This window comes from Moschus berezovskii, unplaced genomic scaffold, assembly GCF_049115385.1.
Source record: "Moschus berezovskii isolate FMDL1 unplaced genomic scaffold, NW_MosBer_1.0 29, whole genome shotgun sequence".
Lineage (NCBI taxonomy): Eukaryota > Metazoa > Chordata > Mammalia > Artiodactyla > Moschidae > Moschus > Moschus berezovskii.
The window spans coordinates 788,388-814,169 of NW_028290453.1; the positions used below are offsets into that span (position 1 = coordinate 788,388).

The 25,782-nt window shown below is 47.4% G+C and overlaps 2 pseudogenes; one reads left to right on the forward strand and one right to left on the reverse strand.

Moving 5' to 3' along the window:
- The window catches only part of LOC148772975 (frizzled-3-like), a 318,270-nt pseudogene that overhangs the window by 188,558 nt on the left and 103,930 nt on the right, over nt 1-25,782 (forward strand).
- On the reverse strand, nt 21,044-22,429 carry LOC129535972 (COP9 signalosome complex subunit 2 pseudogene; annotated as a pseudogene).

Sequence of the window (25,782 nt, forward strand, 5' to 3'; positions counted from 1 at the left end):
ATACATGAATGGATGGTAAACTTTTAAGAATAACTATTGGAGAGTGTACTTCCCTTGAGTCCACACAGCTAAAACCTGCTGCAGGGATGCAAGCTAAATAGAACTTCCTTCCTCAGAGCAATAGGCCTAAGCCTTCCAAACTCTGGATCCAGAGAGCCCAAGGGGTCTGTCTCATTCTACATGGGAACACCTGTGTCAATATCTGGACCGGACTTGAGGGCTTGTCAGCGGAGGCGGGGCAGGAACCCTGCTTCACTAGGGCCACAGACAGTGCATGGCAGAAACTGGAGTCTGGAGCCGAACTGCCTGAGTTCTCCGACCTGGGCCAGCTGAGCAGAACTCCCCGGACTTTTCAGTTTATAGTGGGGGTGATAACAGAACCTATCTGGCAAGGTTGTGACAGAGAGTAATGAATTATTATTTGCAACTAAAATGTATTTATGAATATATATATATGTGATTAAACTTATTTTAATGCTTCTGGGACTTCTCTCATGGACCAGTGGCTAAGACTCTGTGCTTCCAATGGAGGGGGCCCAGGTTCAATCCTTGATTAGGGAACTAGATCCCACATGTTACAACTAAAAGATCTTTCACGGTGCAACTAATACCTGGCGCAGAAAAAAAAAAAAAAAACTATATATATATATATATATATATATATATATGTATGTATGTATTATACACACACACACACACACAAATTTGCTTCAGTCATGGCCAACTCTTTGCGACCCTATGGACTATAGCCTGCTAGGCAATTCTCCAGGCAAGAATACTGGAATGCGTTGCCATGCCCTCCACCAGAGGATCTTCCCAGCCCAAGGATCAAACCCATGTCTCTGATGTATCCGGCACTGGCAGCTGGTTCTTTACCATTAGTGCCAATTGGGAAGCCTATATATATATATATATATATATATGTATGTATGTATGTATGTATAAAGAAATACTTCTGGATGCAACCTGTTCACAAAGGGCAGTGTCCAGCCTGGACCCTATGTTCAGGGGCACCTCACAGGAGGGCTGCAGGGTATTTACTGGGACTTGGAAGGTGTACAACACCTCTCGTCGCTCCTCAGGATCACAGTAGGGGAAACCTGCGAGAGGAGGTGGGGAGCAGTGCGCAGGTGAGCAGCCCGCTGGACTCTAACCACGCTGCAGCTCCCTGGCCCCCGAGGTCCGTTTCAGCGATGCTCTGATGTCACTCCGGGCTCCCTCCTTGCCTCCCTCTAAAAGTCCAGGAGGCCCCTCCATGGGAAAGGGGCAAGATGCCACTCTCTTTCTGTCGATTCACAAACAGTAGCCCTAACCCTAACCCTGACCCTAACCTTCTGACTCCTCAAAGCAACTTGAATGGCTGCATCTCCCAATCCCTGACATGCCTTCCCTGCCCTAAAATTGGAAGACCCCTCTATTTGAAGTGTCACGAGTCCCAGAAAAGGGCTGGAACCTCTGCTAACTGGGTGCCCCCATGAGGGTCCACAGGGGCTTTCTGCTGCTCACAGGGTGTGGGCAGCACCACTATCCATGCCCACCAGATGACACTCCCCACCTGGGTCTCTGATGACAGTCTCCTCTGGACGCAACTTCCCAAATCAAGTCACCAAACCTGTTTAAACACAGACGTGCACGATATAACAAAACCAGAATCTTAAAAGGGTGTAGCTGCACACAGAGGTGAGTCAAACAGTGTCAGGTGGTTCTCAACTGGCCCACAAGAGGCAAGTGCCCAGCTATCGTGTGGGGAGGACATGGACCCTGCTCCAGCCCCCAGATGGAAGGGCATGGCCAGGCAGAGACAAGATCTGGGACTACAGGGTGCACTGACGCCTAGCAGCATCTGCACTGACTGGGAATTCTCCCGTGGATGAGCAGGTCCATAACTCAATGAAAAATAAGATCACTGACAAAAGAATGCAGGCAAGAATATGGCAGCTAAAAACAGACACAGAGATATCTAACACATAGAAGAAAATTCTATTCACCAATAACCCAAGACTACAAATTAAAACAGTGGGGTAGTGTTTCACTTATCTAATTTGTAAAGAATAAGAAAATACCCAGTATTGGAGGGTATACCAGAGGGAGGGAGGGAGGGGACAGACATGAAGCAGGGTGTACACGTTTATAGAAGAGACTTTCTGGAAGAAAATTCAGCAATATGTATTCAAAGTCTTAAAAAATCTGCATACGTTTCACTTAGTGATTTCACTTCTAAGAATCTGTCCTAAAGAAATAATAAAGGTCCTGCAGTGAAGTAAGAGAATAAATATCTTTATAAACTTGGCGTGCTCAGTCATGTCTGACTCATTGTGACCCCATGGACTGTAGCCCACCAGACTCCTCTGTCCATGGGATTTTCCAGGCAAGAGTACTGGAGTGGGTTGCCATTGCCTTCTCCAATCCCTGACATGCTTTATATACTTTATATGATATATATTCTATATGTACTGTTTATAGAAACGTTTAAATGCAAAGTTGTTATTCACAACATTGTTTACTCTAAAAAATGGAAAATAACCCAAATAGGATATTGGTTAGGTTAACTATGGTTCACATATAAGATGGAATACTGTGTAGTCATTTCAAAAATATATCTTCTGAAAATATTAATGACATAAGAAAACACAACACTTCACTGTTAAGTTGAAAGTGGAAAGTTGAAGGCTACAGGAAAATACACCTATAGAATATGACCCTGATTCTGTCAACGAAGACATCTGCATGTACAGATGCACATAAAGAGTCAGAAAGACGTGCGGCCACACTTGGAGTGTGAGAGCCACCTCTGCTGTGTGCCTGTTGTGGCTTCCACGTCTCCCACAATGACAGTGTATTTCTTCAGAATACAGAAACGCCTCCAGCAGTAGGGCTCCCCTGAGAGCTTGGTTGGTTAAAGAATCCACCCGCAGTGCAGGAGACTCCGGTACAACTCCTGGGTTGGGAAGACATGCTAAAAAAGGGGTAGGCTACCCACTCCAGTATTCTTGGGCTTCCCTTGTGGCTCAGCTGGGAAAGAATCCTGCCAGATGCAGGAGATCTGGGTTTGATCCCTGGGTTGGGAAGACTCCCCTGGAAAAGGGAAAGGCTATCCACACCAGTATTCTGGCCTGGAGGATTCCATGGACTGTATAGTCCATGGGGTCGCCAAGAGTCAGACTGAGTGACTTTCACTTTTCAGCAGCCAACACTGGATTAAAACCTTTAGTGGTGTTATTCTCCCCCCACACAATGGACACCAAAGGCCATGAGTGTGTCACATAGCCCCGGGCCCTCGTCACAAGTACCAAGGCAACAAAACGAGAGAAACGTGGGGAAGGGGCACGGGACAAAGAATGCTCGGCCTGCAAAGACGTCAGACGGCTTGGCAGGAGGAATGTCAGGATAGCGCTTATTCTTGGAGAAAACACTTCAGGTGAGGGAAGTCACATAACCAGGGCCCCAGAGGCCAAAGAGAAGACAGAAGAGACCTGACTGCTAAGGAAGCTGGGACACCATGGACCTCACCTAAAGCAGGGGTCTCCATGCGGGGGTTGGGTGGGGGGTGCAGTGTAGAGCACACTGCTGAGATGGGGAAGCTGTGTTCCTTTAGATTTTTCTGGCGTATGTAGATGCTGGTGGGGCTGATGAGACAGTCACATAGTGAAAGCCACTACAGAGTTCACAGTGGCTCTGTGTGGCCTTCTGTCTTCCCCTCACACATCCAGTCAACTCCAACTACTTGGCCCCTGTAGACTTCTTCCCAGCACTGGACTTCCTGCTATCCCTCTGAAGGGCCAAGACTGCTCCCCTTGGCCTGAGACATTCTCCCCAGACATCTGCATAGCCCCTTCCCACTGTAGGTCTTCTGGGAAGAGAGGGAAAAGTCAGATTGAGTGTGAAATGGCAGCCCCATTACCAGAACTGGGGAGTCAGAAGTGCATGCAGCTGACTGGCAGAGGAACAGACAAATCACAGGTATTTGACAGAAATGCTGGGTAGAGTTAGGGGCTACCTGATGGGGGAGAGCCACCAGATCCAGACAGTTTCTCTTTCTCAAGGCTTTGGGAATTGACCAGCTGTGGCAGAGGGCTAACACCAGCAATTCTGAGAGGATCAGAGGCAATTTTCAGACCTGATATCCTGAAATGCCATACAGTCCTGATCTGCAGTGCTTAGCTCTTACAACTGTGAGTGCTCTGCAGTTTAGACGTGCTTTCCCATTCATTGCCTCATTTGATCCTGCCGGGCTACCAGAATAGGTTCAATGACCATTGTACAGATGAAATAACTAAGGCTCAGAAAAGTTAAATGACTTGCCTGAAAGCTCACAAGTTTGGGTGGTAGAACTGGCTGGATACTGGCACGATTTTGTTCACATGAAAACCCAGGTGTTATGGTGAACCATTTAGATCAGATAAAGACATCACTGTCATAATGGTTTGCCTCCCATATTTTGACAAGAACAGCTGGAATAAGGCTCCCTCCAGAGATGGACCCCGTGGGTGGGTGAAAGAGTGATACAGAAAGGGGAGCCATGTGGCCCCACTGGACAAACAGTAAGGCAAGCCACCTTATCCAAAAGGGCCTGGGGCGGTGGTGGTGTGTGTATAACCAGCCAGCCCAGCAGGGCCCAGGCTGGTGTGGCCCTCCAGGACTGTTCCCAAATTCAACCAAAACTTTTCCCTTCTGCCACTCACCCCTGGCAGAGCAGTCACTGCATCTGAACTTGAACCCAGGCTCGGGCCATGGAGCAGCCCTCCTTCTTCACTGGGGGGTCAAGGAGGAGGGGCAGCCTGAGGTAACCCACTGGGCCACCAGAACACCCATGGCCCCCAGTTCCCCGGGAGAGGCAAAGGCAGACTCTTACTCTTCAGGCCTCAGGGGTCAGCAGTGTCCAGAGTGCAGGACTGCAGGATAAAGGCTGGTGAGGGCATTTCCTCCAGGACTAGCCCTCCGGAGTTGCATCTGGTCAGGCAGCTGCCGTCCACAATGGCTGCGGAGCCCAGGGAATTCGGCCAGTGAGATTCGTGAACAGCCTATGCTGTTCATCACTTAGAACCAAACAGATGCCTTGCAAGGGTGAAAGGCTGCCAGGAGGTCCCCTCGTGATGGAAGTGGTCCTCGTGGAGACGGCTGGGCCTCAGGAATGCACGCGTGACAAACTGTGACCTGAAAACACTGCACGGCCCTGGGTGTGACACTGTGATACAGGACAGTACCTGTGGGGAAGTCTCTGTTCTTTCTCACAGCTGCCTGTTCATCTATGATGATCTCAAAATAAACAGTTACAGCGAAACACCATGCGTGCTCAGTGGCTATTGTCAGGGGACAATGACTGCTAAGAAGCCACATTCCCACTGAGTTGAAGAAACGTCAGTTAGTTGGTGCTCCCACTCAGGCTTGTCAGTTCCTCCCCCCACACAACTCACAGCGGTCACTTTTGATTTGGGGGTGTGGGGAGTTCTGGGGCTAAAAAGAGATGAGTGCTGGGCCAGGATCACAGAATTAGCATTGGAGGTAATTAGATAGGAGGGTTTATAAATAGACTGCCCAACAAGATGTGATGAAATCCCACAACTCATTCTGTGGGATTCCCGCAGAGAATCCCCATCCTCGGAGGAAGCCCTGGAAATCCTACGCCAAAGGACCCCATCTTGATCGGTACGCGGCAGCCCAGACAGGGGCCACCGGGTTAGTCTTCCCAGAGAGCGAACCAGGACACGCACGCCGGCGACCAAGCGTGCACATATTTGGAGGTCTGAGCCCACCCTTGGGTCTGGCCCCTCTGCCACCACTCAGGTTCTTCTCCTTGACTGACCAAGCCGGGCGGGGGAAGCGCAGAGAAAGGGCCAAAGCCGTATCCCAGGCAGCTGTAAGCACGAGGCCCCCTCCTCCAGGACCCTGAACAACTGCTGCTCTTCATCTGCGGCAAGGTCCACCCCTGAGACCCTCGCAGACAAAAGCTTCTACCGCGAAGGTGCCGCCCCCGCCAACGGGCAGAAGCGCCAGATCCTATCAGCCAATTATCCAAACGCGCACAGCCACCCGCAAGTTCCGGCACGCTTGGTCCGGAGCGCGGACAGCGGGAGGGGCCGCCGGTCCGACGCGCCCGGGGAACCTGGGCCTGGGGCGCGTCGGGAGGCTGAGGCGCTGATACGCAGGGCCGTGCTGGGGACCGGGGGTCCGGTCCGGGGATCGAGGACTCGCTGCCTGTCTCCCCCTCGCCGGTTCCGAGGCTCCTCCGCTGCGAAGGAGGCGGCGCAGCCAGGGCCCTCCCCCGGCCCGGGCCCCCAAGGCCCCTCCAGGGCCCCGAATCCGACTAGCCCCCGGGTCTCCCCGGAAACATCGCCCCTCCACCGCGCGGTGCGCGGGATCGCCACCGGCTTGTGGAACCAAAGAGCCACTCTCGCGAAGGGTCCGGCGGCCGCGCGGCCCTCCGAGCGCAGGGGCTCGAGCCGAACCTTACCGGGCAGGCGGGCTTTGTGCGCGCTCAGGGGCGGGAAAGACAGCGGGACCCCGGCGCATCACACGGACGCGCTCCGCGATCCGAAGTCGTGGCCGGCGCCGGCCCCTCTCGCGCCGCCGTCCCGGTCGGGGTGCCCTTTCATTCGTGCGGCGTGGGGGTGCGCAGACTGCCGGCCCCCAGCTCACCTTGCTCTTGACTTCCACCGCGCTGCAGTCGTAGAAGCGAAGCGAAGGGTCTGAGACTTGTGGAAACTCCGGTTCATGGTTCTGGTCCCGCTTAGCCTCGGCTTCGCCCTCGTTCTTCGCTATGGGGACTGCAGAAGGACCCTGGGTGCGCCACCCGCCGCCGTGGCCCCGGTCCCGGCCCCGGCCCGCGCTCGCTCGGCCGCGGGGCAGCTCGAGTGCAGCGGCCCGAGCAGGGCTGGCCGCGCGCCTTGGGCACTCTAGGGGCCGCGCGCGGGAGGAGCGGGGTAAGGCGGCTCGCGCCGCCCCAAGGACCCGCCCCCCGATACCCTAGAACCCACATCCCGCCTCGAACCCGGAGGATCCGCCACCAATCCCTGCCCAGCGCCCAGAATAGCCGCCGCCAGTCCCCGCCCTGGACCCAGAGCACCGGTCCCCAGAGGACCCGCCCGGAGCCCGGAGGACCCGCCCCACGAACCCCAAGGGCCCACGTCCTGCTCGGCGGCCCGTAGACCCGCCGCTAATCCGGTTCCCCGAGGACCGGCCCGGCGCCAAGAAAACCCGGCTCACATCCCGGGGACCGGTCCCACGAGCCTCAAGACCCAGCCTCGCGCCCTGAGGACCCACCCTCCGAGTCTGGAGGACACGCTCCCCGGTCCCGAGGACTCACCCGACGCCCCACCCGGGGCTCGTCAGCCCGCCCCCGAGGACGCCGCTCCCTCGGGTGCTCACTCCCGTCCGCAAAATCAAGAGCCGGGGAGAGAAGCCCGGTTGAGCCGTCCGGGACGCCCCATTCCCACCTCGGCGCCCACACTTTTTCTCCCTTGCTCGCTTCCGCCAAGATTTTGTTAGCATCCTCCCGTCGTCCAGGAAAGGGGTCTGTTTTGGCTGTTTTTTAACGTTGTTCTTGGGTGATACCGGACTCACGGAGACCTGACCCCCTTGGGTCCACCTGTCTGTTAGAGCTGCCAGGTGGTAGATGGTTGGGCAGAGGTTCTGCAGGGAAGCAAAATCCTAAGGCGTAGTCTAGCACAGGCCAAAGGAAGGGTTCGGAAGGGTCAGAAGCACCTACTGGCCTGTCTGATGAGAAGGAAGACTTTTGCCAGGGCTGGTGGCAGCAAGAAACTGTTAGAAGAAAGACGTCGTCAGTTGTGAGCAGTGTCATGGGTGCTTCCTATCTAGAGCGCTCTGGAAGCGGGGCTGCGGAAACCGAAATCCTCGCTCTTGAGGAATCTCTGATGAAGCCAAGAACAGAGAACAAGTAGGTGCTTCAAGAGTGCTGTGAAGCGTGCTACACAAATTTACAATCCAATTTAGTAGATTATATCACTTTTTCTTAGTTGAATTCATAGGAGAAAAAGGAAGAAGAAATACAAGCATGCTAATTATACACACAGAGGGGTGTATTAGTTAAATTTACGGCTTTAAATGTAATAAAAAACAGAATTAGAACAAAAATATAGCCTCTCCAAATTTTCAGAACATTCTATGCATATATAGAGTGCAAAACTAATGCAAACATACTGTGAAATACTTATAAAATCCTTTAGATAGGGACTTACCTGGTGGCCCAGTGGTGAAGAATTTACCTCCCAATGCAGGGGACAGGGTTTCTATCCTTGGACAGGCAGCCAAGGTCCCACATGCTGCCGAGCAGCCAAAGGCGCATGAGCAGCGGGAGGAGCTGCAGACTGCAGTGCAGAGCCCCTGCAGCCAGAAAGCAGTTCCACAGACAGAAAACACAGCTTAAAATAAATGGGAACTGCGCGCACATACACCTGCATGCCTATAAACGTGAATGAGATAAACACACCTATCTTAAGACTTCCAGATTTGTTCATTAAGTAATACCCAGTCAAAGATGGCAAAGGAGATACAACTACAGCACAGTGACACAGGAAGGGTGAGATTCAACACAGTGAGAGAGAGGGGACGGGCCTCTTAAGGTTACGTGGCTTTAGCGACAAAGGCGTTACCCTGTCCATCGGAAATGAGAAACCACAGGTGAGAGGGTTTAAAAAAAATCATAGGGACAAAAATGTTTTAAGGACAATGTTATTCCTTACTCCTGTTAAGTTTACTCAGTTGTTATCAACTCTTTTCACCAGACTTTGGAATCTCTTACATGATATTTAAGTAAAAGGCTCTATTTTTTGGGACACATACACACAATGAGCCTTTATAATGAAAATGGTGGTATGCCAACATGAAGATCTAGTATATGTGAATACTGCATTGATCAGCATTCACAAAATAAAATGACAGGAAATAGAGTGTGAACTTAACTACTGTACCTTTGCTAAAATGCACTGTGCTGTGCTAAGTTGCTTCAGTCATGTCCGACTCTTTGCAACCCTATTCAATGTAGCCCGCCAGGCTTCTCTGTCTGTGAGATTCTCCAGGCAAGAATACTGGAGTGGGTTGCCATGTGCTCCTCCAGAGGATCTTCCCACTCCAGGGATCTAACTGCGTTTCCATTGTCTCCTACCTTGCAGGCGGATTTTTTACCCACTGGGGCGTCCCTGGTGGCTCAGATAGTAAAGCGTCTGCCTGCAATGCAGGAGACCCAGGTTTGAACCCTGGGTCGGGAAGATCCCCTGAAGAAGGAAATGGCAACCCACTCCAGTACTCTTGCCTGGAAAATTCCATGGACAGAGGAGCCTGGTAGGTTACAATCCATGGGGTTGCAAAGAGTTGGACACCACTGAGCAACTTCACTTTCTTTCTTTACCCACAGAGCCATCAGGGAAGCCCATAAATTTATTGTGAAATAAATCTGGAGAATTCAAACACAAAATAGAAAAAGTTAAAATCAGTCAGTCATACTACTTAGCAATCAATTTTATTACCTTTTGGTATATTTTATCTTTATTTCTTTTTCTGCATATATATTGATATATCTTACAAAATTTTGATCTTTTTTTTACCTCATGTTATATAAGAAGCAGTTTCATTAAATGTTCTTAGAAAATATTATTTTTAATATTTGAATACAGGTATAATTTTAATCATTCCATTACTGGATATTTAGAATGTTACCAGTGTTTAGATTTTATATAATCCTGTGTTTCTTGAATTTACTTATTTCTGATTTCATTAGAATCAACTCCTAAAAATGAAAATACTAGGCCATAAAGCACACATATCTCTAACCTCTTCAATACAGATTGCAAAATTGCAGTACTTAAATTTTAATTTTTATTTCCTTTTAGTAAATATGCTGTTGCATGCCAGGGACTATGATCAGAGAGGCAGTGATTTACAGTCCCTGCTCTTAAGAGAAACAGCTGGCTGGCCAGAACTTGAGTTCCAGAACAAGTGAAGTAAACAGGCAGACAGAAGAAATGCTGAGAGATTTCTGCAGAGTCAAGAGGAGACTATTCCAGACAGCACACTGAGGATGAGCATTGTTCTGACAGCTAGAAAGGACTGGGATCAACCTGTCATCTACACGAAGTCTCATTCATTCCAGGTAGAACCAAAAAATGTCAAAGATACACACTGGGCAAGTAGCAGAGAGAACTGTGTACAGAAGTGCTGACTTTCCCTCAAAGGAAAATTTCCTAAGCTTAATGCAGGTTTTCGGCCCCAAGGACAGTCTCAGGTTGCTGCTGCCACTTGTCCCCCGGGTGTAGGAGCAGCTCTGGGTGTGCTCACGGCGTGCTCCCGCCCAAACGTTCTAAGAAGGAGGGAAAGAGGCTGAGGGCAGATGAGCACCTCCCTGGGCGGGGGAGAGAGGAGGCTGAGGCCACCGGACTTGGTGGAGCAGCTGTCACCTTTGCCACACTGGTGGCCCATGGTCAGAGCCCCACCACATCTCTGCTCAGTGACCCCAGGCTCGCTGCTACCTTTCCTATCCATCTCTCCTCTCCTCTGCCTCAGTCTCTCGTCAGTTGGCGCGATCAGCAGGAGGAAAGGCTGGGAACACGGGCTGGTTGCGTGTGGAGGCCAAGTGTCCAGCTGAGACTCGAACAAGGTCCTTGAGGGCTTCAAGCCTGTGGGTGGGTTCAGTGTAGACAATCAACTTGCCTAGCAGAGTCTTCCAATGGGAAAATCTCTTCAAAGTCCAGAAACTTGATTGAAAACCTCCCTGTGAGTCCTGACCTGACTGGCACCATAGGGTCATGGAGCCTTGGGAGGCCTCACTGGGAGTCTGTCTGAGGCTGGCAGGTACAAGCCTGCCCCACAGTCCCAACGTAAGATGCGGTTCTGTTAGTTACCACTGAGCTGGCTGCCTCAAGTGTCCAGAGCTGTGAGTGCAGTTAAATGAGGAGGCCCTCAGCAGAGGGCTGGGAGCACAGGGAGGCCTTTTACTTCAGTCGTGCATCCTGCTGGCACCTGTGAGGGGCCTGGGTCTGGCCGAGCTTGGACTGTCCTCTCAGCTGAGCCTCAGCCTTCTCTATTTGTGAGGTGGGAATCGCGGCTCTTCTCTCACCCACTTCATGGCCGTATCCTGGCAGCAGAAGGACACCACGTGGCCCCGCTTTGCTGTCTTTACAGAGGCCTGTCAGTCAGAGAGGCTGCACCGTCCCTGGACCACAGCTGGGCCTCGCGGAGAGGGTGTCGGGAGTGTGCACAGCCCAGCAGAGGCGTGTCTGCGTGGAAGGCCCAGCTGCAGAGGTGCACACTCCCCATGTTTACATGGCTACAGACTAGTTACACACAGAGACCAAGAAGGAAAACGGGCAGGTGCAGGGGTGCAGTCCTCCTCATGTCTATGGCTTCAAAGAGTCCATCTGAAACTGGTACCCCATCCCCCCAGTATCGAAGGAAACATGCCACAAACCCAGTGAATTATGTTTCCCCAAAGTCCTGGGTATGCCCTCACAGTCATCAGTATCCAAAATGGAAGTAGCAGTAGACTTAAAATCTTAACCTCTAGGGACTTCTCTGGTAGTCCTGTGGCTAAGACTCCACACTCCCAATGCAGGGGGCCCAGGTTCGATCCCTAGTCAGGGAACGAGATCCCACAGGCTGCAACCCAGAGATCGTATCCTGCAACTAAAGGTCCTGCATGCTGCATCTAAGAACCAGTGCAGCCAAACAAATAAATGGAAAAAAAAGGATATCTTAAAAAAAAAAAAAAAAACTTCTAGGTATTTGAAGACCAAAAGTGTTTCATCAGAATGAAAAGGGATTTAATAATGAAAACACAGAGATAAATTGTTTTTAAGACCCTGATAACAGAGAGGAGAAATGTCATCATCACATGAGTTACTAAATCAACAGGATTTTTGGATGCCAGCTGCGGTGGAGAAGAGACTCCAGTCCCATCCCCGACTCCAGAGTGCCTGGTGAGTCATGCCTGCGGGCGACCTGGGCTGACCAGAGCAGGGGGGCAAGTGAGGGGCTCCAGGTAAGAATCATGTGGCCCTCCCTGCCGGGACACTCAGTGCCCAGGACAGCCCTACACAGAGCAGTTCAGTCCAGAATGTCAGCATTCTGGAGAGGAGAAGGGGGAGAAGCCTAGGCATGTGGTAATGCCGGCCTACAGAGAAGGAGGACAGCCCATCCCTCTCCCTGCCCACGAGTCAGGGGCGAGCCTATCCTGTAGCTTGGTGAGACTCAAGGACATTTTGTTGTCCACTGTTTGTGAGTGACCTGGTGGCCTGGCCTCAGGAGGTGGAAATCGAGGGCCTGGTTAGACCCCGATTCCCTGCTCTCCCCTCTGCTGTGGAGCAGGGTCTGAAAAGTCAGGGGTGCTGCTGGGCTTGGTGCTAGCAAGCTTGGTCGTGGTCTCACTGGTAATACTTAATGTGGAATTTGGGTAGAAAGAGACAGACCGGGCCAGTTAGTAGTGAGGCCGTGGCTGCTCTGTGGAGCACCCTTTCGTCACATGGCTCTGGGTCAGCTGATAAACAGGGGTCTGACAAGGACACAGACTCACACCAAGTCTGCAGCCCGGGCCCTTCAGAGTGTGCCCCTCCAGATGGCTCTCCCAGCCAGACACCCCCACCTCGACCCTCAGCGTGCTGCCAGCTCTGCCCTGGACATCTAGGGGTAGTGTGGGATGTGATGTCCATCCCAGACTAAAGTCCAGGTCAGAGGAGTCAGTCAGCCTGAGGCAGAGAGGACATGGATCCATAAGTTAGTGGCAAGTGTGTCTTGGGATGGAATCACAGGGAGTTTTGACTTCCTCTCCATTATTTTCTGCATTGTAAAAATATCTGCATGAGTATACATTTCTGTAATCAAGATCTTGTTAGAATGGAAGCTTAGTGGGGCAGCTTTGCAAAAGGATCCTGCCCGACTCTTGACCCCCTGTGTGAAGTTGGGGCCTGGCCAGCAGTGCTGACCTTCTGAAACAACGTACAACCTGTAGACAGGGCATGCTCCTTTCTGGGAGACTTGAGTTCTGTGGTTCTCAGCTTCCTCAAATCACTACGGACAGGTGACTGCAGCCATGAAATCAGAAGATGATTGCTTCTTGGCAGGAAAGCGATGATAAACCTAAACAGTGTGTTGAAAAGTAGAGACATTACTCTGCTGGCAAAGGTTCATATAGTCAAGGCTACGGTCTTCCCAGTGGTCATGTATGGGTGAGAGAGTTGGACCGTAAAGAAGGCGGAAGACCAAAGAATTGAACCGTGGTTCGAGGAAGGCTGGAGAAGATTCCTGGAAGTCCCCTGGATAGCAAGAAGAGCAAACAAGTCAATCTTAAGGGAGATCAGCACTGAATATTCACTGGAAGGACTGATGCTGAAGGTGAAGCTCCAGGATTTTGGTCCTCTGATGCGAACAGACGACTCACTAGAAAAGTCGCTGATGCTGGGAAAAATTGAGGGCAGGAGAAGAGGACAGCAGTGGATGAGATGGCTGGACAGAATCACGGATGCAATGAACATGAACTTGGACAAATTCTGGGAGGTGGTGAGGGACAGGGAGGCCTGGTGTGCTGCAGTCTATGGGGTTACGAAGAGTCGGACAAAACTGAGCAAATGAACAACAGCAACAGCAGTGCTCCACAATGTCCACAGTTGCCCGTGGAGATCGCTACGCTGGGCACAGACCTGTGCTAGAGAGGGGTGCTGCTGGCGTTGCCCATCACAGTTCAATCGCAAACACCCAGAGCACAGCTCTTTGCTTTATATTTTTCTTCGCCTCTGTGGACGTTGGCTGGCGCTTGGCCTTGGCCTGCAGGGCATGTCGTCTTTCGTGTGTTGACCGCGGAGCCAGCACTCTGCTGTGGGCTTGTGCTTGAGTGGAGGACGGGGCTGTGAGGGGGGCTTGCTGCCCCTCCTTCCCAGGCCCACTTCCTCTTGTTCAGTCCCAAAGTCTGCCTCTGCTTTTCCTGTGAAAGCAGCTGCTTCCTGTCCTCTGGGACCTGGGCTCGCCCGTCTGTCTCCAATTTTCCGTGTGCTCATAGCTGGGTAGAAACCTGCCTGGGGTTGTTTTTCAGGCAAACTTGAAGTAACTTGCCCACATAGATTAGTCAAGAGCCTGTAAGTCTTGAGAGGATTTGTGGAAAGGACCTAGCAGAGTCTCCAAGAACCCGAGGAGGCAGTGGCTGGAGCCAGGTGAGCCACAGGTTAAGGATGTCTGGGTCTCATTGTGTGCGAGAGTGGCTACATTCCTGCACTGCCCCGCCTCAGGCCCTCATCCATGAAGTGGACATAGTGATGAGAACTCCCCTCACGAGGTTGTCATGAAGATTAACGTGTGACCCCACAGGACACACAGAGCAGCCCCTCATGGCAGGAAACAGCTACACGTGAGCCGCTGTTGTAGCCTGATGGCTTCACTTTTCTCCACCAGCTCCTTCTCCAGTGGGAAGCAAGGAGGGGAGTGCTAGGGGGAGAAAAGACCAGGAAAGAGGAGCAGAGAGGTCCAGGGAGCAAGGGCTTCTGTTGCCCGTGCATGGGTGGGTGTGGGGTCCAAACTCGGTGCTTTGTACCAGAGTGTGTGAGCAAGGGGCTGGGGCCGGGAGGAGAGCATTCACCGACCTCAAGTAGGTCTGGACAGAGCAGGAAGACACCAAGTCTCTGCTGCTACAATCCAAGCTATAAAGGCCCAATGCAATACTTCACCCTCCTGAGTCCCTTAGAAGCTGGGAGGTGCTGGTGCAGGGCACAAATTTCAGTGACGCCAGATGAATAAGTCCTGGAGGTTGGCTGTTAAATACGGCTCCTGTACTTCACAATACTGCACCGTGTACTTAAAATTTACTGATAGGATGGATCCTATCTTAAGTAGTCTTACAATACACATAAATGATGATGATACCGGTAATTATAAATAAATATTTATGGTGTAGACTGTGGTCATGGTTTCATGGGTGTAACCTGTCTCCAAACTCAGCTTTCTGTATGTCAATCATACCTTCATAAAGCGGGTTTATAGAAAATGGAATAGGGGAGAATACAGTCACACAGAGTACTGAGCACATTGCCTGTCACAGTAAATATGCAGGTAAGTGTAGTTATGGTTTAACCTCGGCTCGGGGCTGACAGTTGGTCCCACAGGCACTTTGCTGGTGGTTTCTGGGTCAGCTGCTCCCCCGTCTCAGCACAGGGCTAGCCCATGCAGAGACTGGCTCCAGATGATGCTCCTGACAGAAGGTGGGCTGGCCACAGACACTTGGTTTCAGTGACTTGCTGTTCCCTCCCACACACACCCTCTCACTGTCCTAGTCCCTAACCTTGAACTCCTGGAAGAAGCTGGGTTTGAAGATTCCTGAAGACATTTTGCAGCAGGCAGACCTGTTTTGTCATCTCCCTTGTGTCTGGAGATGAAGGTGGGAAGACAGTACTCTAAGAAAACAATCCTAAACACCAGGCGAGCTCACCCTCAGGTGACTCAGACTTCAAAGAAATGGCAAGCTAAGCAGCTCGTTTTATACATGGCCCTCTTTAACTACACATCTATGCACATAAAATGAAACTGTACTGAAATAAATGTTATAACTGAACGTTTGCTTTGCAAAAGACACTTTGGTGTAAAAGTCCCTAAGAAGATGTGTTTTGTAAAGGACCAGAAATGCATGAAAGTACAAATGCAAAGTATGATTCATAGGTAAAGAGCTGTTTCCTAGTAACTCAAGGTGAAATGAGTGGACTGTGCTATTTGGACTCCAGCTGCATCTCGTGACCACTCATGAGAGTTGTTGGCAGGACGTTGAAGGGCTGGCTGGTGGGCTTCAACTGGGAGGATAGTGGGCATCCCTGGTGCTCTGGGTTCAGCAAGACCTGAGGTGGGTGAGAAGGGATTTGGGTGGAGGTGGGTGAGGACACAGTTTTGCCCAGAGCTATCTCGGTGGCCTGTGTCTGGGGAAACAGAAGGCCAGAGCAGCCCTGGGTGACCCAAGGTGCTGGCTGATTGTCTTGAGCTGGGCCAGCCGTCGTCTCTTCCTGGTGCCTGGTCAGCACCTCAGCGTCCCCTGCTGGTCGTTTCCTGGTCAAACCGACCCCTGTAGCTGTTGAAGGAAACCGTTGTGTCCACCTCCTTGAGCCTCTACAGCCCCAACCCCGGTCTGGCCGGCCCTGCACACCTCCTTGGCCCTCCTGTTGTCTGAGTTGTTCCCCTGAATGTCTCCTCTCGTAGCACGTGCCACACCACATTGTCATTTTCTGTTTCTCTGTCCGTCCTTTCCACTGGATGTGAAATTCCACTGGGTATGCTGGCTGACGGACAGCAGCTGCCTGGATCCTGGACCGGTGGTCCTAGAACAGGAGGCGCAGGGCAAACCTTTCTCTCCACATGCCTCCAGCCTCGGAGGGTGCAGGGCCTGGGACAAGGTGGGGCCTGGGATTTCTGGGTCCTTCCAGGTGCAAGTTGTTGTATGCAAGTGGATTCTGCCTGACAACATCGTGTAACCACGTAACATGGCATTAGTCTTATATAATAACTGTTTGCAAATAGGAACACCCACCAATGTTTAAATTCCCAAGGGATTTGCGAAATAACTGGCTAATTCCCAGTGAAAAAATCATCCTTTTGTCTTCAACTACAAACTGGTTCTAATGGTTATTTTGTAAAATTAAAGGGTGAAAGACAGACACAGCAGAACCACCCCCAAGAACAACAAGCAGTTTCAGGGAGCTCCCTTGTGGTTTTTCCCCTGCTTCCCCTGCAGGGGGCACCAGTGTGGTCAGGGAACTAAGAACCCGAAAACCATACTGTGACACCGATAAATAAGCAAATATAGATAAAACCAGAAAAATAGCTTTCTAAAAGAAGAAGGAAATAAAAGCAGTTCAGGACACAAATCAGAGTTGGTAAATTGAACTGATGCGGAGTGTAGGCCTGAACCACCTCTGTTCCCACAGTAACTCCTCATGAGACCATGCGGTGCCTGTGGGCTGCAGCGAGCACTCCTAGCTCCACGTTTTGTGGGCTCTTAGTCAAGGCTATGGTTTTTCCCGTGGTCATGTATGGATGTGAGAGTTGGACTGTGAAGAAAGCTGATCACCAAAGAATTAATGCTTTTGAACTGTGGTGCTGGAGAAGACTCTCGAGAGTCCCTTGGACTGCAAGGAGATCCAACCAGTCCATTCTAAAGGAGATCAATCCTGGGTGTTCCTTGGAAGGACTGATGCTAAAGCTGAAACTCCAATACTTCGGCCACCTCATGCGAAGAGTTGACTCACTGGAAAAGACTCTGATGCTGGGAGGGATTGGGGGCGGGAGGAGACGGGGATGACAGAGAATGAGATGGCTGGATGGCATCACCGACTCGATGGACATGAGTTTAAATGAACTCCGGGAGTTGGTGATGGACAGGGAGGCCCGACGTGCTGTGATTCATGGGGTCGCAAAGAGTCGGAGACGACTGAGCGACTGAACTGAACTGAAATGAACTGAGGGGAGCACGAGTCTGAATCCCCCTTGACAGAGGAGGCTCTCCTAGCTCCACGTTTTGTGGGCTCTTAGGGGAGCATGAGTCTGAATCCCCCTCTACAGAAGAGGCTCGAGACGCCTTGGGCCAGCCCTGCAGCTGCGCTCCAGTGAACGACCAAGGGTTAGGCCTGCCCAGGGTGATGCGTGAGGGGAGACTGCATCCCACTGCAGTCATCCCTGCAGCTGAGGGAAACAGAAGCAATCTTTCCCCACACTTAAAGTGTTTTTTTGTAGGTAAATTATGTTCTGAGATAAAATTACAAGTTATTGTTTAAAAGAGCCAACAACTTCTTAAATGTATTTATTAAATAGTCACTGGTCACCAAGACTTTAATCTGTAAAGGTGGGGGTTAGGAGAAAATCAAGAGGGTGACTCTTTTATGACTGAATATCTGTTACAGATATATATATATCTCAGACATATATAAATACAGATATATATCAGAGGAAATATATTGATTGCCTGTATATATATCAGGCATATATATATATATATATGTTTTCTAAGAAAATATCTCTAAGATATGTTTTGTCTGGATAATAGGAAAGCATTACTCTAATATTTGACTCAGTTTGCAGTTGTATTTACAGCGCAACCTAAATTATTTTCTGGAGAAGAAGAAGTGAATTTATTTTAGGATTTCCTTTGCTGTGCAAGTGCTGTTGAGATTAATTAGGTACAGTTTGTTTATTTTTGTTTTGTTTTTGGTTATTGTAGGAAGTGGATCCCAATAGAACTTGCTGTGATTCGCATCAAAGGGTGTTCTCCTATGTTTTCCTCAGGAGTCTTATAGTACCCACCATTATGTTTAGATCTTCAGACTGTTGGAAGTTTAATTTTGTGTGTGGCGTTAGGGAGTATTCTAATTTCACTGGCCTTTTCATTGTTTAAGAAAGCTCCACTCTGTCCTCCAGAGTGGCTGTTCGCAATTTGCATTGCCAGCATCAGTGTGGGAGGGTTCCTTTTTCTCCATACTGTCTCCAGCATTTATTCTTTGTAGGGTTTCTGCCAATGGCCATTCTGACCGCTCTATGGTGATCCCTCGGTGTAATTTTGGTATGCATTTCTCTAATATTTAGCAATGCTGGCATCTTTCTTTTCATGTGATTTTTTAAAAGGGTATGAGTGAAACATGTCTCTTGAAATTGGCTTCTTGAACTTCTGCTGTGTATTGGACTCTTTAAAATCGATGACCATGCCCAGGGCATTTCTTGAGAGCAGGTGAGTTTTACTTACAGCCCCGTAGGTCGTGTGAACATTAAATGCCCATCAGTACACCTTTTAAGTGCTTTCCTGGTGGTTCAGATGGCAAAGAATCTGCCTGCAATGCAGGAGACCTGGGTTCGATCCCCAGGTGGGGAAGATCCCCTGAAGAAGGGAATGTATACCCACTCCAGTATTCTTGCCTGAGAAATTTCATGGACATAGGAGCCTAGCAGTCTACAATCAATGGGGTTGCAAAGAATCAGACATGACTGAGCTACAAACACACCTTAAAAGTTGCTGTTACAATGAATGGCTACAAGATGGCAGCATTTCTTCACGCCCCAATTTTTTTTTCTTTGGTAATTTCATTTTTATTGTTGTTCAGTTGCTAAGTTGCGTCTATTCTTTGCAACCCCATGGACTGCAGTACACCAGACTTCCCTGTCCTTCACTAAATCCAAGAGTTTGCACAAACTCATGTCCATTGAGTTGATGATGTAATCCAACCATCTTGCCCCCTTCTCTTCCTACTTCAGTCTTCCCCAGCATCAGGGTCTTTTTCAATGAGTCAGCTCTTCAAATCTGGTGCCAAAGTATTGGAGCTTCAGCTTCAGCATCCTTCCAATGAATATTCAGGGTTGATTTCCTTTAGGATTGACTGGTTTGATCTCTTTGCTGTCCAGTTCAGTTCAGTCACTCAGATGTGTCTGATTCTTTGCAATGCCATGAACTGCAGCACGCTAGGCTTTCCTGTCCATCACCAACTCCCGGAGCTTGCTCAAACTCATGTCCATTGAGTTCGTAATGCCATCCAACCATCTTATCCTCTGTCATTCCCTTCTCTTCCTGGAGAGGAAAAGTTAAAATTTTACCTCCTTCTGCCTCTGTAATCATCTTGCTCCTTGCAAAGTCTGGATCACGTAGTCTCAGAAAGTGGGGACTTGCAATACTAGGAACTGGAGTTTATCTCACACACCCTTGTCCTGCTCTTTGCAATCACCCAGCCCCTGCAAACCTGCTTAATCATGCCTGTCCAGGTCAGGTATCCCCCTCCCCATCTTGACCGCTGTTCCCATACGTGTGAAACCCCTTAGTCTAAACCAGCCTATTAACACCTAGTGTTGCCCACTACAGTCTGTCTATTAAAACTCTGTAATCCCTTCGTTCAGGGCTCAGAGCTTGGAGTGTTAACTCCTCTGAGCCCGCTGGCATAATAAACCTGAGTTCTCCAACTCTCCAAGTATGGTGCTTGGTTTCTTGAGTACTGGTTTCTGCAACATTTCTGAAGGCCCCAGCGAGATTCCAACCACGCCAGTCCCTTGAGGCGCCAGACTGGTGGCTTGGCTGGGCTGGAGTGAAGGAACCCCGAGATGAACGAGGAGGCGCGCCACCTGACTGTATTCCGGGTTCTCTTTTGGACTGGTGTTCCGACTCTCCCGACGGCTGATCTCCAACTGTACTCATTGGAGGGATGGACCAACCCACCAGGAATGGCCACAGGATGAGGTAAGGCCACAGGATGAGGTAAGGCCCCAGGGCCAATCCCCAGGCAGGAACCTACCCCAAATGGGTGGAAGAGGAGACTGATCACCTCTTTGGGCTCCCAGGAAGGAAGCATCAGATAGAGAGACCTGGGAACTCAGGGTAAGGGAAGCTTTGTGACAGCCTCTGAATGATTGTGAGTGTGTGATTGCTGATTGAGGAGAGTGAGAGAAATTTTTCTTTTTGGAAACTGCAAAACCAATTCTTTTTGCATATGCAATTAAAAACAACTAGCTTATAAAAAGACCTGCTGAAGGGAAAGCTTGAAGTAAACTGTTTCCATGTCCTTGAAGTACACAGCCAGCTTTGCCTGAGACCTCAGCCTTGGGCAAATTAAAACTTCAAGTGAAGGGAAAAAAGGGGTTAAAGATATATCTTATTTTATTTTGCAAAATGCAGCAAACATTTTAATTTATACATGAGAAATGGAAGTGTTCAAAAGGGTATGCATTTCGAGTTATTGCAGGTTATTTGTGAGAGAATTTCTGCAGGTAAAACGTTTAAATTTAATCAACAGTAGAGTGTCAGTGTATTTAAAATCATGACAAAAATCTTCTCTCTGGTCATGCTGCCCACAGCAAATTATTATGATGTTGTATGTTTTAGGGCAAGATGTCAATACAGCATAAATCCCATGGCATTTTGGTTTTCTTCTGGAGATTAAAGCTGTTTTGTTTTTTTTTTTTTTGTCTTGGGATAAATGCAGCAGCAAAACACAAACCAGTTAATCAAAAAAAAATTTCTGCCATAACTCCAATAATTTTCAGGACACATCAACCCACAGTAGTTTTGCCATTCCCTTTCATTTAAGGGTTATGTCTCTGCACTGATGCCTTAAGTATGTCTGTAAAAGCTTGTTCTCTGTTAAGCCAGTTTACTGACTACAGCCTGGTTGAGAGAATTTAGTTGGTTGGACCATTTATCTAGTGCAGTATATTGGGCACCACCCCTCTTCTGATGATCCAGTTCAAGGAGTTGGTTGACTTGATCAATTCGGCCATGTATAGTGTTATCCAATATGCACTGCACCAGCAAGCTCTCCACATCAGCTACATCCATGTTTAACTCCTTAGAAATAAAAGGAATATGTGTTCTTGTGTAAGACTTAATTAATTTTATAAGCACTTGTGTTCTGATGTTTCGCAAAAGCTCTTCAATGTGTTCCCTTATGAAAGGATAATCCATGATGTTGCTGTGATTTGTTTTTAGAGTCTTTTCAAATTCAGTGATGTCATTATTCTGATAAGCACTTACTAAATTCGTCATTGCTAGAATTTCTGGATTATTTTTTTAAGGTTTGGCCTCCTGTGAGTCAAATGGATTTATTCCCGATTTCAATAGCTATTTGCTAAGACTAAATATTTTAAGCAAATGGTTCATCTTGGACTTCCCAATTCATCATAATTCTTAAAGGCTTCAAAAAAATCAGTGTGTGCCTTTTCAAATTCACCTTCTCTCAAGTGCATTTTACCACCACATTCTCTGATAACTCCCATGATCAGTGGATGAGGGATGGCAGACTTGATGTGAAGTGACTGTTCATAGAGTGTTTTAAGTTTGTTATTTTTCTGTGCCATGTACATTTGAATTTCCAAAGCATATATTTCTAATAACTGTGTGCCTTTTTTTCAGGTCATCTTCTCCATCATCAGTCTGGCAGGACTGATGTAACTGTAATAAAATATTTTGAAGTTTTCCATATTCCTCTCATTCTAAATATAATTTCCCCAGCTTAGTGTTTGTCTTAAACTACAGTCTGTCATTCTTAGCATCTTTCAAAGCTTCCAGTGTTGTTTCATAGAATTCCTGCAGTAAATCATGCTGACATAAAAAATCAGAATTCTGCTTAGAAGTAGAGATATAATTAAGAATAGAATTAATAGATTTTTCAGAATAATTTCTTGTGACAGCACTCCGAATATAGGTCAATAGTTGTTTATATCTGTTCATCATCTCTGGAAGGTTGTCAACTTGAAGTTAATCTTATTTATTTGTTTCAGTGTTTTAAATCCCCATACTCCTTTTTCACCTTCAAGTTCCAAAACCTTTTGGAAACTGCTTAATGCTGCTTTTAGGTCATGTTCTTTTAATGCTTTGGAATTAGAGTACTAATTTTCCAAATCCACATTTGGCTCAGAGTTACTATCTTCGGAGTATTCCAGGTCATAGGCCTCCTCATCATCACATGAAATCATCCTCCATGTCAGGCATCTTGGCTGGGACGCAACGATATATTGTAAATTTCAAACAGAAAACTATAAGATCTCAGTCAGTCAGTCTGGATTTATGTATGTCTCACTATATAGCTTTTTTCTGAAAATATTGCTGAAGTTGTAAATGAGTTCTAATTTAATTGGAGAAACCTGTATGCAGGTCAGGAACCAACAGTTAGAACTGGACATGGAACAATAGACTGGTTCCAAATAGGAAAAGAAGTACGTCAAGGCTGTACATTGTCACCCTGCTTATTTAACTTATATGCAGAGTACATCATGAGGAATGCTGGGCTGGAAGAAGCACAAGCTGGAATCAAGATTGCCGGGAGAAATATCAATAACCTCACATATGCAGATGACACCACCCTTATCGCAGAAAGTGAAGAGGAACTCAAAAGCCTCTTGATGAAAGTGAAAGAGGAGAGTGAAAAAGTTGGCTTGAAGTTCAACATTCAGAAAACAAAGATCATGGCATCTGGTCCCATCACTTCATGGGAAATAGATGGGGACACAGTGGAAACAGTGTCAGACTTATTTTTTTGGGCTCCAAAATCACTGCAGATGCTGATTGCAGCCATGAAATTAAAAGACGCTTACTCCTTGGAAGGAAAGTTATGACCAACCTAGATAGCATATTAAAAAGCAGACATTACTTTGCCAATCAAGGTCCGTCTAGTCAAAGCTGTGGTTTTTCCCGTGGTCATTTATGAATGTGAGAGTTGGACTGTGAAGAAAGCTGATCGCCGAAGAATTGATGCTTTTGAAGACTGCTTTTGAAGATGCTGGAGAAGACTCTTGAGAGTCCCTTGGACTGCACGGAGATACAACCAGTCCATTCTAAAGGAGATCAATCCTGGATGTTCATTGGAAGGACTGATGCTAAAGCTGAAGCTCCAATACTTTGGCCGCCTCATGCGAAGAGTTTACTCACTGGAAAAGACTCTGATGCTGGGAGGGGTTGGGGATAGGAGGAGAAGGGGACGACCGAGGATGAGTTGGCTGGATGGCATCACCAACTCGATGGACGTGAGTTTGGGTGAACTCCGGGAGTTGGTGATAGACAGGGAGGCCTGGCGTGCTGTGATTCATGGGGTCGCAAAGAGTCGGACACGACTGAGCGAATGAACTGAACTGAACTGAAAGAAAAGTAAGCCCTTACAGATCAAACAATTCTAAATACAAGAAAAAAATTAATCTAAATAAATTTCAGATTTAAGTGAACTGGGAAATATTCAATGTTAAATATCTAGTATTAATGTTTGTTTGGTAATCTAATAAGAAAGTAGGATGTATGTTTTTAATAAAGAAAATATAAAAAAATAAAATTACATTTTATAAAGGGAAAAGAAAGTAGGTCTGATTTACAGGTGGCTGTTACAGAAAGTGATTAAAAACTTTGTGGAAGGTGGACCCTGAAGAAGTTTTGTGCATGGTCAGGGCTGACTAAGTTTAAAATAAATTTAATTAAGTTTACCTAAGTGAGTTTAAAGTAAGCTGGTGGAAAAACAAATTCGGCCTTTCTCTCTGTTACGAGGGCAAACTTTCTTCAGATGTTGAACTGCTTTTAATAATAGATTTGTGTTTTTTTTACCTCTTAATTGACCTGTTTTATATTTACCTTTAAAATCTTTTGTTAACTTTGGCTGAGTAAATAACTATTATTTCACGGTAACTTATATGATCCTACCTGACTGAGTATTATAAACCCTTTTGGTATTTATTGACAAAACTTCCTAAATAACTTGGCTTCTAGCTAACTTTGGGATGCTTCAGAGGCCTCTGAGACATCCCACAGAGCTATTAAGCTACCTGGGTTCATTGGACATGTTAAATTACTACATGGGAAGTACTGTTAAAGGGGTGAAAAATCTTTTCAGGTTATACTGTCTGGTTGATGTTACTAATGTAGATATTCTAAAATTATGTGAAATTCATATATATCTGATATTCCCTGATGAAATATGGTCAATTATAATTCTAGTTACCATATTAAAGTGTTATGACCAGGTTTCTTTGTCAATTGCAATGGAATCAGATTTTAAACATGCCTTCTATGGTTTTACTCTCATACTTTTAGAAGAATATTGATAGTTCCTCAAGATTTATGGAAAAGACTTTCTAAGTTTAAACAGATAAACAAATTTTGTTATTAACAGTAAGCTGGTATCGGACTGGAATTTGGTCTTCTCTCTGTTTAGAGAACAAAGTTTTCTTAAAATGCAGCTTTTGATAACAGATTATGAATTTCTTTGCCTTTAAGTGATTTATATTTGTTTTTAAAATCTTTTTGTTACTTTGGTAAAGTAAATAAACATTATTTAAGATTATAGTATTTGTGGACAAAGCTCATTCTGCTTCTGCAAAAAGTAACCCCTCATTGCTATCTTGATATCCTTAAAACATGGCGATAGTCTGCTCTTAAATCAGGAAATTAAAAATGGATAAAAAACAACTGAAAATCAAAAAGCCAGGGCTATGGGAAGTCCAAGATGGCCGCTTGGCTTTTCCCAGTTCCCTGACAGACCTTATTTTTATTTGATGGGTTAAAGCCTTATCTGGCTACACTGTTAATGCCCTCACAATGAGTTCTCCAGAAAAAAAAAAAAAAAAAAGAAAAAATTATGTGTCACTAAATATTAAGTTCTAGTTTTGTTAATTAAGGTCTGTGCTTACTAAGACTCACTTCTGATCTAGTTCCTTGTTATGCTATATTGCTAAAAGTTTTAATTAAGTTATTAGAAAGGACACTCTAAGATTGTTTCCAAAGCTTACCTCGGTAACCAGTCTTTGGATAAAGGTCAGATGCTCCATGGTGTACAACCAGGAGATTGACACTTGGCTATAATCATTGAACTGAGACAGGTGACCTGGGGTGTACCGGGCTATATCCAATGAAAGTTCTTGACTTCAATTCTTGCTTGTGACCTTACTAATGACCGCTAGCTATATTATTTTCTATGTAGCTTGTTTCAGAAGATTATTTCTTATGTTTCCAAATGTGTAACTGAGCCTATGATAAAATGATGCTATGCAGTTCCATATGAGATCAACAATCGTAATAATGTAAACCTAGATATGGGAAGAAGCAACAAGAGGAAATATTTTCCTGGACCAAGAGGCTAGTAAGATAGGTAGGGTCCAATGACTTGCTACTTACAAGGCCTGGTCTAGTGACAACACATTGAGTCAGTAGAATCTTTGTTAGATCCAGTGGGAATGAGCCTTCCCAGCACCGCAGGACACAATGACCATGAAATGTCCCCAAAACACGGTCAAATATGACTATGAAGGGGCCCTGCTGACTAGAAGTTGGCCCTTGCCAGGGATTAAATCATGGCCACTACAAGA